This window comes from Narcine bancroftii, chromosome 1, assembly GCF_036971445.1.
Source record: "Narcine bancroftii isolate sNarBan1 chromosome 1, sNarBan1.hap1, whole genome shotgun sequence".
In the NCBI taxonomy this organism is placed as follows: Eukaryota; Metazoa; Chordata; class Chondrichthyes; order Torpediniformes; family Narcinidae; genus Narcine; species Narcine bancroftii.
This window is the reverse complement of record NC_091469.1, coordinates 164,250,667-164,270,639: the sequence shown is the minus strand read 5'-3', so window position 1 is coordinate 164,270,639 and position 19,973 is coordinate 164,250,667. Positions and strand designations below refer to the sequence as shown.

Sequence of the window (19,973 nt, the reverse complement as noted above, 5' to 3'; positions counted from 1 at the left end):
TGGATAATGAAGAAGGTTTTCAAGGATTGCAGAGGGATTTGAGCTACTTAGAAAAGTGGGCTGAAAAATGGCAAATGGAATTTAATGCTGATAAGTGTGAGGTGCTTCATTTTGGTAAGAAGAGTCAGAACAGGACATACGTGGTAAATGGGAGAGCATTGAGGAATACAGAAGAGCAGAAAGATTTAGGAGTAACGGTACATCGTTCCCTGAAGGTAGAAACTCACGTGAATAGGGTGGTGAAGAAGGCTTTTAGTATGCTGGCCTTTATCAATCATTGCATGGAATATAGGAGTTGGGAGGTGATGTTGAGATTGTATAAGACGTTGGTGCGGCCTCATTTGGAGTTCTGTGTGCAGTTCTGGTCGCCTAATTATAGGAAGGATATAAACAGAGTGGAGAGAGTGCAGAGAAGGTTGACCAGAATGTTACCTGGGTTTAAGCATCTAGAGTATAGGGAGAGATTGGACAGATTAGGTCTTTATTCTTTGGAGCGTAGAAGGTTGAGAGGGGATTTGATAGAAGTATTTAAGATTATGAAAGGGATAGACAGAGTGGATGTGGATAGACTATTTCCGTTAAGAGGAGGAAAGATTAAAACAAGAGGACATGAGTTAAGAATTAAGGGGCAGAGGTTTAGAGGTAACATGAGGGGGAACTTCTTTACTCAGAGAGTGGTAGCCGTGTGGAATGATCTTCCGGGAGAAATAGTGGCGGCGGAGTCAATTGTATTATTTAAGAAAAGGTTGGACAGGTATATGGATGAGAAGAAGATGGAGGGTTATGGGCATTGTGCAGGGAGGTGGGACTAGAGAGGAGTGTTTGGTTCGGTGCGGACTAGAAGGGCCTGTTTCCGTGCTGTAATTGTTATGTTATTATTATGTTATTTATTCTCAAATACTAGAGCGCATCGGATGTCCCCCAAAGTTCCTCAACATGATTATCCAACTGCACGAAAACCAACAAGGTCGGGTCAGATACAGCAATGAGCTCTCTGAACCCTTCTCCATTAACAATGGCGTGAAGCAAGGCTGTGTTCTCGCACCAACCCTCTTTTCAATCTTCTTCAGCATGATGCTGAACCAAGCCATGAAAGACCCCAAAAATGAAGACGCTGTTTACATCCGGTACCGCACGGATGGCAGTCTCTTCAATCTGAGGCGCCTGCAAGCTCACACCAAGACACAAGAGAAACTTGTCCGTGAACTACTCTTTGCAGATGATGCCGCTTTAGTTGCCCATTCAGAGCCAGCTCTTCAGCGCTTGACGTCCTGCTTTGCGGAAACTGCCAAAATGTTTGGCCTGGAAGTCAGCCTGAAGAAAACTGAGGTCCTCCATCAGCCAGCTCCCCACCATGACTACCAGCCCCCCCACATCTCCATCGGGCACACAAAACTCAAAACGGTCAACCAGTTTACCTATCTCGGCTGCACCATTTCATCAGATGCAAGGATCGACAATGAGATAGACAACAGACTCGCCAAGGCAAATAGCGCCTTTGGAAGACTACACAAAAGAGTCTGGAAAAACACCCAACTGAAAATCCTCACAAAGATAGGCGTATACAGAGCCGTTGTCATACCCACACTCCTGTTCGGCTCCGAATCATGGGTCATCTACCGGCACCACCTACGGCTCCTAGAACACTTCCACCAGCGTTGTCTCCGCTCCATCCTCAACATCCATTGGAGCGCTTACACCCCTAACGTTGAAGTACTCGAGATGGCAGAGGTCGACAGCATCGAGTCCACGCTGCTGAAGATCCAGCTGCGCTGGATGGGTCACGTCTCTAGAATGGAGGACCATCGCCTTCCCAAGATCCTGTTATATGGCGAGCTCTCCACTGGCCACCGTGACAGAGGTGCACCAAAGAAAAGGTACAAGGACTGCCTAAAGAAATCTCTTGGTGCCTGCCACATTGACCACTGCCAGTGGGCTGATAACGCCTCAAACCGTGCATCTTGGCGCCTCACAGTTTGGCGGGCAGCAACCTCCTTTGAAGAAGACCGCAGAGCCCACCTCACTGACAAAAGGCAAAGGAGGAAAAACCCAACACCCAACCCCAACCAACCAATTTTCCCTTGCAACCGCTGCAATCGTGTCTGCCTGTCCCGCATCGGACTTGTCAGCCACAAACGAGCCTGCAGCTGACGTGGACTTTTTACCCCCTCCATAAATCTTCGTCCGCGAAGCCAAGCCAAAGAAAGATTCTCATGTACAAGTCATAATTAAGAGATGTCCTTCTTGTCTACAGAAATGAACATGGACATCTGCCTGCTTGATTTCTGGCTTCAATGAACACATGCAGCTAGTTTCACTACTAATCTAAATTCATCAAAGTTAACCAGCTTCTGAGCAGAAACAATATCAAACTGGGGCTGTGCTGAGGCTGTTAGTGTTACTCTAGCCTTTGACAATTCACATCGTGTCTGATAGGCTGTAGACTGTGCTTGGGCAGGGAAGCCGATGAATGAATGGCAACCTGTTGGTGTGTTACAGACATTATGCAATCTCTCGAAAAAACACACAACTGCTGGAGAACCTCAGCAGGTTTATGTAGCAGAGGTGAAGATACAGAACTGACGTTTCGGGCTGGAGCCCTTCATCAAGGTGAGGGGGAACACGAGAGAGGTCCGAACCAAAGGGGGGGGAGGCCTCCAGTTGGTTCTGAAGGCCACCGCTAGGGTCCTGACAGGTGCCCCCCCTCCTTCCCGACCTCTCTCATGTTCCCTCACACCTTGATGAAGGGCTCCAGCCCGAAACGTCGGTTCTGCATCTTCACCTCTGGTCATTGACTCTAATTTTCTGTCTGGATGATTTGTTAGGATAAAACTTGTGTCTTTCCCAGCCTGACTTTATTTGTGTGTCTGAATAAACTCTCTGCTGCTTTTCTTATAACCGATATTTGTAGTCATAAACTTCTACATTTGTGTACTCTCAAGAAGGCTGACTCCCTGTCAAGGGTGGGGGGGTGGGGGGGGGGGTGTTTGGGTCCTCCCTGAAACGTTTCCCGTTGTTCTGAAGGTAGGGAGATAAGTATCCCTTTTGCATGGACTTTGGAGAGGAAAGGAAGGTTTGAAACAGGTCTGTAATTTTGGGGGTGAGTGGGGTCAAGGTTGGATTTTTTCAGGAGGGCCTGAACTGATGTTTCGGGCTGGAGCCCTTCATCAAGGTGAGGGAGAACACGAGAGAGGTCCGAACCAAAGTTGGGGGAGGCCTCCAATTGGTTCTGAAGGCCACCACTAGGGTCCTGACAGGTGACACATTTGAAGCAGGTTGGGACAGAGCCAGTGGCCAAGGGGCCGTTGGCAATGGAGAGGATGCTGGGACCCATGATGCCAAAGATCCTTCAGGAGGGTGGTAGGGGTAGTGTCAAGGGGGCAGGTTGTAGGCAGTCTTTCTGACGGTGGGTCGTGTGATGCGATTGAAGCCGTCCAGGTTACGCGGACGGAGCTGCGGTCCGGTTAGGTTACAGGGTGGTGGGGAGGGGAATGAGGGGAGGGATGTTTTTCCTAATGTTCTCAACTTTGTCGATGAAGAATTAAAAAAAAATCTTTACATTTGGCGAGGAATGTGTCCAGGTTTGTTATGGACAGAGGGCCTACAACCTGGTGTACGGTGCTAAAGAGGACTCTGGCATTATGGGAGTTATTGGCGAGGTATTTTGTTCTCTTGCCCTCCACCTCATCCTGATATGCGTTTTTGGATCTCAAGGGAGACTTTGTCTCGCTTCCACCTCTGTTTGGCCTTCCTGCATTCTCCCCTCCAGAGAGCCTGGTCACATTGTTAGGGCCTAGGCACTGTTTTGGCCTTGGGGCTTTTTCCAATTAGTGTGGAGCCATGGCATCCAGGATTGAATGGGCAGGTTGTGTTGAATGGGGACGTGAGCTCCTCAGTGCTGAGGTGGGGGGGGGGAGTACCTCGATGGTGGGAGAACCTGGAGCAGCGATGAGGGGTCTTGTGAACTCCCCTGCAGTCTGAGAGTTAATTCATTTGGAGTAGCCACTGGGGGGAGTGGGGGTATAGGGAAAGGTGATGGCAGTGTGGTCTGATACACCTGTGCCAATTAATGTTGGCTCACTGACTGGACTGGATCGAGCGTGCAACCTAGGTTGTGGGTGGGTCCAGTAGGCAGCAGATTTAAGATGAAGGATTCCAGTAGGTTCCAGTGGGTTAGACGGGCAGCGAACAGTCTCTGAGAATCAAAGTTTTGCATGGCCTTAGAGAGGAAGTCGGCAAATTGAGGACCACCCTATGAATAATGGCAAAAGATTGGCATTACTCTACGACAGGCTTTCATTACTGTAAGACTGGACTCGTGCTCCTGTTGCTGGTCCAATTCCAGGACTCGGACTGAGGGAGGGGCTCGGGCCTCATCGCCTTTATTGGGAAAGTCCGGGGGAGGAGTTACAGGGGAGGCAGGCCAGCCACACGGACATAACAGGACCAATGGCATAACAGCATGGCAGTGGATTCACTACATTCACCCCCTCTGGCTGGGGAGGGTTCAGTGTCCATCACAAGTTCAGCCTGTGTCTCAAGAATGTGCAGCTGAAGGTTTCTGGTTGATTTGGAGCAGGTCGGCAGTGGACGTACCAGATACTGGGGACAGTCGGCGGGGGGAGTGGACGGAGCAGGATGCTGGGGGTCAGCTGTGCTGGTCGGAGCAGCTGGTGCAGGGCTCAGGGCAGGGCGCCCAGGTAAGTACTGGTTAAAGGTGGCAGTAAGTCTCACTGGATCCGGGGTGGTCTCGGGAGTGTCCCCTGCACATGCCAAGTCCCAGACAGAGATGGTGTCTTTATATGCTACATAGGCCCATTGGGAGTTGGCGTGGAGAAGGTGGGCCTTCCCGACCAGTGGTTCGGACTTATGGCCGTGCACTTGCCCCCGGAGTAGGACCGGTCCTGGAGATGCCAGCCACGATGGTGTGTTGTCCCCATCGCGGACTTCTTGGGGAAGGAGGACATCCATTCATGTGGTGTTAGTGATTGTACACTGGAGGGATCTAATTGCATAGAGCATCTCATGGAAGGACCTCCTGCTGACAGGAGACGGGTAAGTGGTCTCGCTGATGAAACTTGCCCCATCAGGGTTTTTTCAGATGGTAACCTCTTTCTTTCAGGTTACAACAGAGCTCCTTCTGTCCCTCTTATTCTAAGACAAACATCAGACAGATGGCACTTCCAGCCATCCACTGCTTTTGGAACTTTTCATCAGTTCTTCCTGGATTGCACTGTGTCACATACACCAGCTGAGAGGGCTTCTCTCTTTCTCTCTCCAACTGAAACTCCCCAAAGAGAGCATGTGACTCATGTCTTGCAAAATCCCCACCTTCTCCAGCAAACAACAGGAGTTCTTTTCTCAAGTTGTTATCTTAGGGTAAACAATCCAGAATTGACCTTTCTGTGAGCACTTTGCAGAAAGGGTACTGATAGACTCCAGCAAGACAATGGTCAAGCATTTTATGAGGTCAGTTCAATCATTCTCCTGAGATCTTGCAAGGTGAATTCTTCAGTCTTTCAAATAAGATCTGTTTTAAAATGTGTGTATGTATTGTGACCTCCTCTAAATCTTATAAATTCTCCCAAATATTAATATTGTTGCACCTCCCTTTCTGGATCTTCAGCAGCGTGGACTCGATGCTGTCGGCCTCTGCCATCTTGAGTACTTCGACGTTAGGGATGAAGGCGCTCCAATGAATGTTGAGGATGGAGCGGAGACAACGCTGTTGGAAGCGTTCTAGGAGCCGTAGGTGATGCCGGTAGAGGACCCATGATTCGGAGCCGAACAGGAGTGTGGGTATGACAACGGCTCTGTATACGCTTATCTTTGTGATGTTTTTCAGTTGGTTGTTTTTCCAGACTCTTTTGTGTAGTCTTCCAAAGGCGCTATTTGCCTTGGCGAGTCTGTTGTCTATCTCGTTGTCGATCCTTGCATCTTTAAAACCTCTAAAATTATAGCAATTCACAATATATAAACGTGTCATAATAAAGTAACAATGTTGACAGCATTTTATACAAGATAAAATTTAACATCTTGATAGACAGACCGCTATTATATTATTTAAACCTCTGATATGAATAATTTGCAAATTATATTCTTGTCATATCAAACTCCAGTTTAACAATCTTCTGTTCTTATTCTTCATTTTATTCCAAAACACCAGAGGATTGAGGTCAGTAGATACCATAATTGGTTCTTGAGATATACTGAGATACACATCAAAATTCTGCAAAGATAACACAATTGCCAATAATTCTTTCTCAAAAGTGAAATAGTTCCTTTGATGAACATTGAATTTCTTTGAAAAGTCCGCAACTTGGATGGTCAATTTCATTGTTTTTGCAATAAAACTGACCCTGCTGCTCCCTCACTGGTGTCCACTGCTACAGAAAAAGGTTTATCAAAGTCAGGAGATTTTAACACAGGATATCCTTTAAATTTTCTAAAACTGTCTGACACCATTTCGTCCACACAAATTTCTCCCCTTTCTTCAGAAGGTTGGTTAAAGGAAGAGCAACCTCAGCAAAATTTCTGCAAAACTTCCTATAATACTAAAAACCTTCTCACTATTGGGAATAGGAAACTCAGAAATTGCATTCACTTTCGCTAGAATAGGTGCAACTTTGCCCTGACCAACTACATGACCTGGTTTTGCAGGTGTTTTCCACATTAAAGCTTTAAATTAGCTTGGAAAAAACAACCAATTGAGTAATAACCCACAAAGCTCGTGTTCAATTGACTGTTCGAGTCCCCACAAAATATTACGAGCCGAAAGGACCCTAAAACCCAGCAGCAATAGATAATCACCAAGACAAGTGGCTTTCAAAACAAAAGTTATTTTTAATCAACTTCAAACATGAAAATAGAATCAAACATTAACTTAACTCTATTCTTATACTATACTCTATACTAACCCAAATTAACCCCTTCTAATTCTAAGCGCACGTGTATGTAATGTGTGTGTAAATTCAAGAAAAGTTCTTTGGTTCACAGTTCAATCTCACTCTTCTTCCAAGTTCTCTCGTTGCCGGGCAATCACCATACTGAGGACATAATTTAACATGTATAAAGTTCACCAGGCTTGGTGCTTGAAAGATAAATGTTTACTGCTCAGGAAGGTTCTTGTAGGGTTTGTAGAGAGAGATATTTGTTGCTCCAGGATTTCTAGAACTGAGATACAACCACTAGTCACCTCAGGGTCTCGCGGATGAAACTTTCCCCATTAGGGTTTTCTAGATGGTAACCTCTTTCTTCAAGCTAGCTCAGAGTTCCATTCCTTCCTCTATTTCAAGAGAAACATCAGACAGATAGCACTTCCAGCCATCTACTGCTCTGGAACTTGCTTTCATCAGTTTCAAACAGTTTTTCCTGGATTATACTTTTCAGTTACTTGTCAGTGACCCACAAACTGACTGACTGAGCTGTTAACTCAACTCTCTCTCTCTCTCTCTCTTCCAACTGAAACTCCAAAGAGAGCATGTGACTCATGTCTTGCAAAAACCCCACCTTCTCCAGTAAACAACAGGAGTTCTTTTCTCAAGTTGTTATCTTAGGTAAACAATCCAGAATTGACCTTTCTGTGAGCACTTTGCAGAAAGGATACTGATAGACAGCCTGACTCCAGCAAGAAAATGGTCAAGCATTTTTTATGTCAGTTCAATTAACACCTACTTGTGAAAGGTGCTTACATTCTCCAGAGATCTTGCAATGTGAATTCTTCAGTCTTTCAAATAAGATCTGTTTTAAAATGTGTGTATGTATGTGACCTACTCTAAACCTTATAAATTCTCCCAAATATTAATATTGCTACAATATTTGATTGTATGCCTTATTTTGAACAATAAATAAAATATACAAAAAAAAAAGAAAGTTTTCACCCCGCAAGTGCAGACTGAAACCAAGACTGGTTACTTAAATTGACCTATTACCAAAATCTGTCATTTACAAGAAGCAGAACATTTTGATTTCTAATCTCATCCTGTAATAGTAATTATTATGTATTAGTCATTAATGTCTATTATTGTGTTTTTGCTCCTAGTAATTTTGTGCCTGCCCCTTTAAGGAAAATAATTGTTTGTAGTGTTACCATAGTGACTATGATGTCATATATCGTAATATCCATGCAGACCAAGAGCTTGCGTTCTCATTCTTCGAAGAACCATGAAGGGGGGGGGGCATGGCAAGATGGCATAGAGGGAAGACATGCAGTTCCACCTTTCCCCAGTCAGACTTATAAATACCCAATTTAAAAACCTGTAAAAGTTGTTAAAAATAGTATTCACAGACTTTGGAATAGTGGAAGATTGAAACGTGAAAAAAAAATCAAAAACTCAGCTACAGAAGAAATTACCCTATAAAAGTGTTGAAGAATTGAGTCCTTCCTACCAAGTTGAAGCCACGGTGTTGTCGACTGGAGTTCCCAAGCCTCAAAGGACCTCTATTACACCGGCTGCGATCATACGTCCACAAGATGGTATCGGTTCTGTGATGAGCTCCGTCGGCCCTAACTCGCGCCCCCATGAGCCCAGGTGTGTGGGCAGATTGGCCGAGCGGGACAAACATGCGAGCCTGCAGTAATGCTTGGTGGTCTGGGGGCACGCAGTATAGTGTCGGAGGACTCACCTGTGCGGTCAGTGACTCTTCCGGGCATGCGCGGTGCGTCGTGAGTTTGAGATTTACTAGAGAAGGAGTGGGCTGTGTGGGAACCCAAAAGACGGCAGGCTGATGAGGTCGGTACGCTGTCGACGTGTATCCAGACCCGCAGCCGCACGGGAAGAGGAATCATTGTGTGAGAAGAGGAGGAGAGCCAAGTGCTATTGGAATCAACACAGGAAGAATATATGGGGACTGGGACCAGAGAAGGTTGGCCTAAGGGGAAGTGATGGAACCTGGACTAGATTCTGTGTTTACAATATTGGAAGGGATTGCTCATCAAATGGAAAAACATGTCAATGCAGATATCTACTCAGATAAATCAACGATTTATGGAAGTGAAAACAACAATGAACAATATGTATAAGGAGATGACTTCTATGAAGAAAGATATGATTGTAATTAAAAGTGATGTTAGTAGATGTATAAAAACAGTGGACATTGTACAGGATAATTTAAAAAAAATTGAAGAAGCTTTTTTTGAATGTAAGAACCAAGTGGATCGTAATAGAGAAAAAATGGAAAAAGTGGAGGATTCTTTCGTGGATTGGGGGGATTCAGAAGAAGGAATTACTGAAGAAGATTGACTCATTAGAGAATCAAGGTCGAAGAAATAATGTAAAAATAGTAGGTCTCCCAGAAGATATGGAAGATTCAGATCCAGTAAAGTTTTTTAAGAAATGGATTCCTGAGGTACTGGGCAAGGAATTTTTTTCTGGATGGTCGGGAGTTGGATCGAGCGCATAGAGCATTGAAGAAAAAACCGTTTCCAGGTCAACCATCGAGGGGAGTTTTGATTCGTTGTTTGAAATATTAAGATAGAGAAATGATATTATGAGTTGCGGTGCAGAAGGCGCGGCAAAACCAGGCTCCAATGATGGTTCAAAATAACGGAGTGTTCTTCTATGCAGATTTAAGTCAAGAAATTATTAGAAGGCGCCGAGAATTTAATTCAGCTAAAGAATTGTTGTGGCAAAAGGGATACAAGTTTAGTGAATAGACTTGCTAAATATTTACCTCAGTTGATACATGTAGACCAGACAGGTTTTATTAAGAATAGAAATGCGTCTGATAACATTCTTAGATTGATCACATTAGTCAATACATCTAGTCAGCAACCCAACCACTGTTTGCACTGGATGTGGAAAAAGCTTTTGATAGGGTCGAATGGAATTTTGTATTTAAGGTGTTAGAGAAATTTAATTTTGGCCCTTATTTTATTGGTTGGGTTAAAGCTTTATATAAAAACCCAATTGCTAGGGTGGTGACAAATGGTCAAATTTCTTTACCATTTAAATTAATGCGGTCGACTCGGCAAGGTTGTCCATTATCACCAGCCTTGTTTGCATTGGCTATTGAACTGTTAGCACAGACACTATGACAGAATGATAAGATTAAAGGGATGAGAATTGCAGATGATGAATATAAGATTAATTTATTTGCATATGATGTGTTGGTCTATTTGACAGAACTGGAGCAGTCTTTGAAATAGTTGCAAGATTGCTTGCTGAAATTTGGGGAGTTATCTGGATATAAGGTAAATTGGGATAAGAGTGAAATATTACCAGGTGGGGAAGGAGATTATTCGGAATATAAAAATATGATAAAATTGGAATGGTCAGACAGAATTAAATATTTGGGAGTAACAGTAAATACAGATTACCAATCTTTATATAAATTAAATTATGTTCCTTTATTAGAAAGGATTAAAATGGATTTGATTAAATGGAAAGATCTTCCATTAATGTTAATTGGTTGAGTAAATTGTATTAAAATGAATATTTTTCCTTGAATCCAATATTTGTTTCAGTTGATACCTTGTTTACTTTAAAAAGTTTATTTCAGGATTTGAATAACGTGGTATGGGAATTTTTATGGAAGGGGAAAATTAGCAAGAGTAGCTTTACATAAACTTACATGGAAATATGCATTGGGTGGTCTTCAATTACCTCATTTTGAAAATTATTATGAAGCAGCTCAGTTGAAATTTGTTAGTAGATTGATGGATATGGACCAACCTCCAAGTTGGGTGAAGGTGGAAATGGTTTGTATTTATGAAGTTGAGGTACATTAGTTCATATTTAAATGGAATATGAATTTATTGTGGAAATGTAATATGCCAGTATTAAAGCACTTGTTAAAGATATGGGGTAAAAGAAATATGGTTTTAGGGTTGAAGGGTAAACTATCAATTCAAACTCTGTTATACTATAAACAACTTATTCCCTTTTCAATGTTCAATAATCATTTAAATTCTAAGGGTATAAAGAAGAAGGAGAGTTTCTTTCCTTTAATCAATTGAGGGAGAAATTTGATATATCTGTAAATTCTTCATTAGTGTACTGTCAACTCAGAGCTTTGATAAAAGAGAATTATGGTAAAGAGATGAATTTACCTATGTTGACGAAATTATAACCACATAACCATATAACCACTTACAGCACAGAACAGGCCAGTTCGGCCCTACTAGTCCATGCCGTAGCTAGTACCACTGACCAGCACCCGGTCCATACCCCTCTAGTCCCCTCCTATCCATGTAACGATCCAGTCTTTCCTCAAATGTAACCAATGATCCCGCCTCGACCACGTCTGCCGGAAGCTCATTCCACATCCCCACCACCCTCTGCGTAAAGAAATTTCCCCTCATGTTCCCCTTATAATTTTCCTCCTTCAATCTTAAACCATGTCCTCTAGTTTGAATCTCCCCCTTTCTTAATTGAAAAAGCCTATCCACATTTACTCTGTCTGTCCCTTTTAAAATCTTAAACACCCCTATCAAGTCCCCTCTCAATCTTCTACGCTCCAGAGAAAAAAGCCCAAGTCTGCACAACCTTTCCCTGTAACTCAGACCCTGAAATCCTGTCAACATTCTCGTGAACCTTCTCTGGACTCTCCATTTTGTTTATATCTTTCCTATAATTTGGTGACCAAAACTGTACACAGTACTCCAAATTTGGCCTCGCCAATGCCTTGTACAATTTCATCATAACCTCCCTATTCTTGAATTCAATACTCCGATTTATGAAGGCCAACATTCCAAATGCCTTCTTCGCCACACCATCTACCTGAGTATCAGCCTTGAGGGTACTATTTACCATAACTCCTAAATCCCTTTGTTGCTCTGCACTCCTCAATTGTATTCCATTCAATGTATATGACCTATTTAAATTTGCCTTTCCAAAATGTAGCACCTCACATTTATCTGTATTAAATTCCATCAGCCATTTCTCAGCCCACACCTCCAGCCTTCCTAAATCACCTTTTAATCTACGGTAATCTACCTCACTGTCCACAACACCACCAATCTTTGTGTCATCCACAAACTTGCTTATCCAATTCTCCACCCCTACATTCAGATCGTTAATATATATAACAAATAATAGTGGACCGAGGACCGAACCCTGAGGAACTCCACTAGTCACCGGCCTCCAATTGGACAAACAATTTTCTACCGCTACTCTCTGACACTTCCCATCCAACCACTGCTGAATCCATTTCACTACCTCCTTATTTATACCTAATGCCTCCACCTTTTTTCCTAACCTCCCATGGGGAACTTTGTCAAAAGCTTTACTAAAGTCTAAATAGACAACATCCATAGCTTTCCCTTCATCAACCTTTTTTGTAACCCCCTCAAAGAACTCAATCAGGTTTGTCAAGCATGATCTACCCCTGAAAAAACCACGCTGATTACTCCCTAACAATCCCTGTACCTCCAAAAATTTGTAAATTGCATCCCTCAGAACACTTTCCATCAACTTGCCCACCACAGACGTCACACGTACAGGCCTATAATTCCCAGGTTTTCATTTGGACCCTTTCTTAAACAGAGGAACCACATGCGCCACCCTCCAATCCTTTGGTACCACCCCCGTGGCCAGTGACATCCTAAATATCTCTGTTAATGGCCCCACTAACTGTCCACTAGCCTCCCTGAGTGTCCTAGGGAATATTTTGTCCGGTCCGGGAGATTTATCCACCTTTATCTTTTTTAACACAGCCATCACTACCTCCTCGGTTATCCTTATATGCTTCATGACCTCCCCACTATTTTTCTTTACCTCAACTGTTTCAACATTTTTTTCCCTAGTGAATACCGAGGCAAAGAAATCATTCAAAATTTCCCCCATTTCCTCAGACTTCTCACTCAGCCTACCCTCGCTATCTACAAGGGGTCCAATTTTATCTCTCACTAATCTTTTACTTTTAATGTACATATAGAAACCCTTTGGATTTATTTTTACTCTGTCTGCCAAAGCCTCATCATGCCTTTTTTTGGCCTTTCTAATTTCTTTCTTAAGATTCCTTCTTCACTCCTTGTAGTCCTCCTTCAACTTCTCAGCTCCCTGCTCTTTATACCTCTTGTACACCTCCCTTTTTCTCGTAACCAAATTTCCAATATTCCTCGAAAACCAAGCCTCCCTATGACTTCCAGCCTTTCCCTTGATCCAGACTGGGACATAACTACTCTGTACCCTCAAAATTTCTTTTTTGAATATCCTCCATTTTTCATTTACATCCTTACCTGAAAATATCCTGTCCCACTCAATACTCCCCAAATCCCTTCTTATTCCTTCGAAATTTGCTCTTTTCCAATCCAGAACCTCAACTTTAGGCCTCTCCTTGCTCTTCCCTAAAACTAACAGAATTATGATCACTAGACCCAATTGGTTCTCCAACATTAATGTCCGCTACCTGACCTAGCTCGTTCCTTAACAGGAGATCCAGTATTACACCATCCCGAGTCGGTTCTTCTACTAACTGATTTAGAAAACAATCCTGAACACATTTAACGAACTCCAGCCCATCCAGCCCTCTAACCGTATGGGTATCCCAATCATGTGTGGGAAGTTAAAATCTCCCATGATCACTACCCTATGATTTTCACACATATACATTATCTCCCTACAAATTTGTTCCTCTAATTCCCTTGACCCATTTGGTGGTCTGTAATACACCCCTATTAGCACCCTCTTGCCTCCTCCACCCCTCAATTCCACCCAAACAGCCTCACTGGTCGCTCCCTCCATACCATCTTGCCACCTCACGGCAGTAATGTCCTCCCTAACAAGCAGAGCAACTCCTCCTCCTTTTTTACCCCCTCATCTATCACATCTAAAACAAATGTATCCCGGAACATTAAGTTGCCAGTCCTGCCCCTCCTGTAGCCAGGTCTCACTAATTGCCACAATATCGTGACCCCAAGTATCTATCCATGCTCTCAGCTCATCTACCTTGTTCACTATGCTTCTTGCATTAAAATATATGCATCTCAGAGAATGACCCTCACATATATTCTCTTTTTTACCTTCTACCCTAATCTCCATCCTACCTTTCTTATCTTTTTTATTCCTAGCTAGGTGGCCATACTCCCTGGGCACTGCTCTCACACTCTGTTCCCCACCTCCCTGCCAAACTAGTTTAAATCTTCCCCCACAGCTCTAGCAAATCTACTTGCCAGCACATTGGTCCCCCTCCAGTTCAAATGGAGTCCGTCCCTCTTGTACAGGTCCGACCTTCCCCAGAAGAGATCCCAATGATCCAGAAATCTTATCCCTTGCCCCCTGCACCATCTCTTTAGCCACGCATTCATCCTCCACATCCTCCTATTTCTACCCTCACGAGCTCGTGGCACGGGCAGCAATCCAGAGATTACTACCTTGGAGGTCCTGTTTTTGAACTTCCTACCTAATTCCACATAATCCTGTTTCAGGACCTCATCCCCGCTTCTAACTAAGTCATTGGTCCCCACATGGACCACGACTTCTGGCTGTTCTCCTTTCCCTTGCAGAATGCTATGTACTCGATCAGAGATATCCCTGACCCTGGCACCAGGGAGGCAACAGACCAACCTGGATCCCCGATCTCGTCCCACAAACCTTCTATCTGTCCCTCTGACTAATGAGTCCCCAACTACAAGTATCCTATTCTTATCCTTTCCCTTCTGAACCTCAGGGGCAGCCCCTGTGCCAGATACCTGACCCCCACGACTCGTCCCTGATAGGCTGTTCCCCCCAACAGTATCCAAAGCCGAATACATGTTGCTGAGGGACACTTCCACAGGGGTACTCTGCACTGGCGCTCTCCCTCCTTTCCTCACAGTCACCCAATTCCCTGACTCCTGCCTTCTAGGGGTGACTGTCTCCCTGTAACTCCTCTCTGTCACTGCCCCTGCTTCCCTTATGTCTTTCATTTCCTCTATTCCAAAGAAAGGTTATATTTCAGATATGTATCAATTGTTACAGGATAAACCGGAATGGGGAAAGTGATTTAACTTATATTTTTCCTGAAGACAATTGGGAGGTTATGTGTTCTGATAGTGTAACCAAATTGATGAATGTAAGATATGGAATGGTTAATTATAATTTTTTACATCAGTTATATTTGACTTCAGAGAAATTTAAAAAATATGGTTTTAGTAATTCGGACTCTTGTTTTCGATGTGGGGTATGTACTGGAACTTTTTTATATGCTGTTTGGTCTTGTGTTAAAGTACAACTATTTTGGGAAGGAATCAGATTGATCTTGGAAAAATTATTTAAGATTAAATTACCATTAGACCCATCAATTTTTTTGTTCGGTTATATGGTTTCTTTGAAGGGATTGGGGTTGTATAAATTTCAAATTGCATTTGTATGTCTAGTGTTATCTGTATCATGAAAATGTGTAGCGAGTACTTGGAAAGATAATGTGGAGGTTAATATAATACAATGGATTAAGAGCTTGTATTCTGTTGGAAAAAATTACATGTAACTGGTATGATCATTATTTCTTCTTTGTTAATATGTGGTCTTCTTATTTGGACTATATGAATTTGGAAATTGTTTTTGTCTTTGGCTCCCCTTAAGGGAGCTGGCTGAAGGGTTGGGAGGGAGGGGAAGGTTTTTTTTAAGGTATCTAAAAATTTCCCGGGTTCTGGATTTTCCCATCCTTGGAAACATCACATCTGCATCCATTCTGTCCAGTCCTGCCAGAATTTTATGCCTGTATGAGATCCCCTCTCAATCTTCTAAACTCCAGCGAGTACAATCCCAATTTGCGCAATCTTTCCTCCTAAGTCATTTCTGCCATTCCAGGTATCAGCCTGGTGAATCGCCTCTGCACTCCCTCCATTGCAAGAACATCCTTCCTTAGATAAGGTGACCAAAACTGCACACAATACTCCAGGTGTGGTCTCACCAAGGCCCTGTACAGCTGCAGTAAGGTATCTTTGCTCCTATACTCAAACCCTCTTGATATGAAGGCCAACATACCATTTGCCTTTTTAACCGCCTGCTGTACCTGCATGCTCGCCTTCAGAGACTGGTGTACAAGTACCCCTAGGTCTCTCTGTACTTCCCCATCTCTTAATCTATTGCCATTCAAATAGTAATCTGCCCTCCGGTTTGTATGACCAAAGTGGATAACCTCACATTGATCCACATTGTAGTGCTTTGCCATGTATCTGCCCAGTCCCTCAATTTATCCAAATCACACTGGAGCTTCCTGACCCCCTCTTCCATGCACACAACCCCTCCTAGCTTAGTGTCATCTGCAAATTTGGAGATATTACATCCAATCCCCTCATCCAGATCATTAATGTAAATTGTGAACAGCTGGGGTCCCAGTACAGATCCCTGTGGCACCCCACTGGTCACCGCCTGCCACTCAGAAAACGAGCCATTTATCCCAACTCTCTGTCTTCTACCTGCCAGCCAGTTCTCAATCCACATCAATACTTTGCCCCCAATCCCATGAGCCTTGATTTTGGAAGCAAGTCGTTTATGCGGGACCTTATCGAAGGCCTTTTGGAAGTCCAGGTACACCACATCCACTGGCTCTCCCCCATCTATTTTACCTGTCACCATCTCAAAGAATTCCAATAGATTTGTCAAGCACGATTTAACTTTTGTAAATCCATGTTGACTCCGTCCGATCCCTTCTCTGCTAGTCATATGCTCCGCTATTACATCCTTAATAATGGATTCCATCATTTTGCCCACTACTGATGTAAGGCTCACCGGCCGATAATTCCCCGCTTTTTCTCTACCCCCCTTTTTAAATAGTGGGGTAACATTAGCTACCCTCCAATCCATGGGTACTGATCCTGAGTCTATCGAGTTCTGGAAAATAATTCTTAAAGCATCTGCTATCTGAATGGCCACTTCCTTGAGTACCCTAGGATGTAGATTATCAGGCCCTTGGGATTTATCGGCCTTCAATCCCTTCAATTTCCCCAAGACCATGTCCTTAGAGATACTGATTTCTTTCAGTTCCTCCCTTGCATTAGTCTCTATGTTTCCCAACATCCTTGGGAGGTTATTTGTATCCTCTCTTGTGAGTGAGGGCAGTGTTGGTTCTGTGTTGGTTTTGTGTTGAAGCAGCATTGGTTCTGCGTTGGGACAGTGTTGGGACAGTGTTGGGACAGTGTTGGGGCTGTGTTGGGACAGTGTTGGGGCAGTGTTGGGACAGTGTTGGGACAGTGTTGGGACAGTGTTGGGGCAGTGTTGGGGCAGTGTTGGGACAGTGTTGGGACAGTGTTGGGGCTGTGTTGGGACAGTGTTGGGACAGTGTTGCGACAGTGTTGGGACAGTGTTGGGGCAGTGTTGGGGCAGTGTTGGGACAGTGTTGGGGCAGTGTTGGGACAGTGTTGGGGCAGTGTTGGGACAGTGTTGGGGCAGTGTTGGGGCAGTGTTGGGGCAGTGTTGGGACAGTGTTGGGACAGTGTTGGGGCTGTGTTGGGACAGTGTTGGGACCGTGTTGGGACAGTGTTGGGGCAGTGTTGGGACAGTGTTGGGGCTGTGATGGGACAGTGTTGGGACAGTGTTGGGGCTGTGATGGGGCAGTGTTGGGACAGTGTTGGGGCAGTGTTGGGGCAGTGTTGGGGCAGTGTTGGGACAGTGTTGGGGCAGTGTTGGGGCAGTGTTGGGACAGTGTTGGGACAGTGTTGGGGCAGTGTTGGGGCTGTGTTGGGACAGTGTTGGGACAGTGTTGCGACAGTGTTGGGACAGTGTTGGGGCTGTGTTGGGGCAGTGTTGGGGCTGTGTTGGGACAGTGTTGGGACGGTGTTGGGGTGGTGTTGGGACGGTGTTGGGACGGTGTTGGGACGGTGTTGGGACGGTGTTGGGGCTGTGTTGGGACAATGTTGGGACAGTGTTGGGAAAGTGTTGGGACAGTTTTGGGACAGTTTTGGGGCTGTGTTGGGACAGTGTTGGGTCAGTGTTGGGTCAGTGTTGGGGCAGTGTTGGGACAGTGTTGGGACAGTGTTGGGGCAGTGTTAGGACAGTGTTGGGACAGTGTTGGGACAGTGTTGGGACAGTATTGGGACAGTGTTGGGGCAGTGTTGGGACAGTGTTGGGGCAGCGTTGGGACAGCGTTGGGACAGCGTTGGGTCAGTGTTGGGACAGTGTTGGGACAGTGTTGGGATAGCGTTGGGGCTGTGTTGGGGCAGCGTTGGTGCTGTGTTGGGACAATGTTGGGACAGCGTTGGGTCAGTGTTGGGACAGTGTTGGGACAGTGTTGGGATAGCGTTGGGGCTGTGTTGGGATAGCGTTGGGGCTGTGTTGGGGCAGCGTTGGTGCTGTGTTGGGGCAGCGTTGGTGCTGTGTTGGTGCTGTGTTGGGAGAGTGTTGCGGCAGCGTTGGGGCTTCGTTGGGACAGTGTTGGGGCAGCGTTCGGGCTGTGTTGGGACAGTGTTGGGACAGTATTGGGACAGTGTTGGGGCAGTGTTGGGACAGTGTTGGGGCAGCGTTGTGACAGCGTTGGGACAGCGTTGGGTCAGTGTTGGGACAGTGTTGGGACAGTGTTGGGATAGCGTTGGGGCTGTGTTGGGGCAGCGTTGGTGCTGTGTTGGGGCAGCGTTGGTGCTGTGTTGGTGCTGTGTTGGGAGAGTGTTGCGGCAGCGTTGGGGCTTCGTTGGGACAGTGTTGGGGCAGCGTTCGGGCTGTGTTGGGACAGTGTTGGTGCTGTGTTGGTGCTATGTTGGGGCAGTGTTGGGGCAGCGTTGGGACAGTGTTGGGGCAGCGTTGGGGCTGTGTTGGGACAGTGTTGGTGCTGTGTTGGGGCAGTGTTGGGACAGTGTTGGGGCAGCGTTGGGACAGTGTTGGGACAGTGTTGAGACAGTGTTGGGACAGTGTTGAGACAGTGTTGGTGCTGTGTTGGTTCTGTGTTGGGCTGTGTTGGGACAGTGTGGGAGAGTGTTCGGACAGTGTTGGAGCTGTGTTGGGACAGTGTTGGGACAGTGTTGGGGCAGCGTTGGGACAGCGTTGGGACAATGTTGGGACAGTGTTGGGACAGTGTTGGGGCAGTGTTGGGGCAGTGTTGGGGCAGTGTTGGGACAGTGTTGAGACAGTGTTGGGACAGTGTTGAGACAGTGTTGGTGCTGTGTTGGTTCTGTGTTGGGCTGTGTTGGGACAGTGTGGGAGAGTGTTCGGACAGTGTTGGAGCTGTGTTGGGACAGTGTTGGGGCAGTGTTGGGGCAGCGTTGGGACAGCGTTGGGACAATGTTGGGACAGTGTTGGGACAGTGTTGGGGCAGTGTTGGGGCAGTGTTGGGGCAGTGTTGGGGCAGTGTTGGGGCAGTGTTGGGACAGTGTTGGTGCAGCATTTGTGCAGCGTTGGTGCTGTGTTGGTGCTGTGTTGGTGCTGTGTTGGTGCTGTGTTGGTGCTGTGTTGGTGCTGTGTTGGTGCTGTGTTTGGGCTGTGTTGGGACAGTGTTGGGACAGTGTTGGGACAGTGTTGGGACAGCATTGGTGCTGTGTTGGGACAGTTTTGGGACAGTGTTGGTGCTGTGTTGGGACAGTGTTGGGACAGTGTTTGGACAGTGTTGGGCCAGTGTTGGGCCAGTGTTGGGGCTGTGTTGGGGCTGTGTTCGGACAGTGTTGGGGCAGTGTTGGGACAGTGTTGGGCCAGTGTTGGGGCTGTGTTGGGGCTGTGTTGGGACTGTGTTGGGACCGTATTGTTTTTGTGTTGCGACAGCGTTGGGGCAGTGTTGGAGCAGCGTTGGTGCTGTGTTGGGTCAGTGTTCGGACAGCGTTGGTGCTGTGTTGGGTCAGCGTTGGGGCTGTGTTGGGACATTGTTGGCTGCAACAGATGAACCTGTCTCTTGGATTTTGTATTTTCTTTGTACTTCATGTGAGTTTTTGTGATCCTGAAACAAATGATTATGTTACCTGTGTGATTATTATATATAAATCCCTTAAACTCTTTGCTATGACAACACTGGGTTCCATGGTTACTGGTACATCCAATCCCGGGGTAGGTCTAGCTGAGAGTTGTACCTGTGCTCTGGCTGAATTGGTGGGAGATCACGATCACCTTGCTGGCAGCAGACACCTCAAG

The 19,973-nt window shown here is 45.4% G+C and overlaps 1 protein-coding gene across 1 annotated transcript in view; it reads left to right on the top strand.

The window, feature by feature from the left end:
* Positions 1-19,973, top strand: part of LOC138735841 (prolactin receptor-like) — an 81,943-nt gene that overhangs the window by 2,152 nt on the left and 59,818 nt on the right. The window lies entirely within an intron of this gene.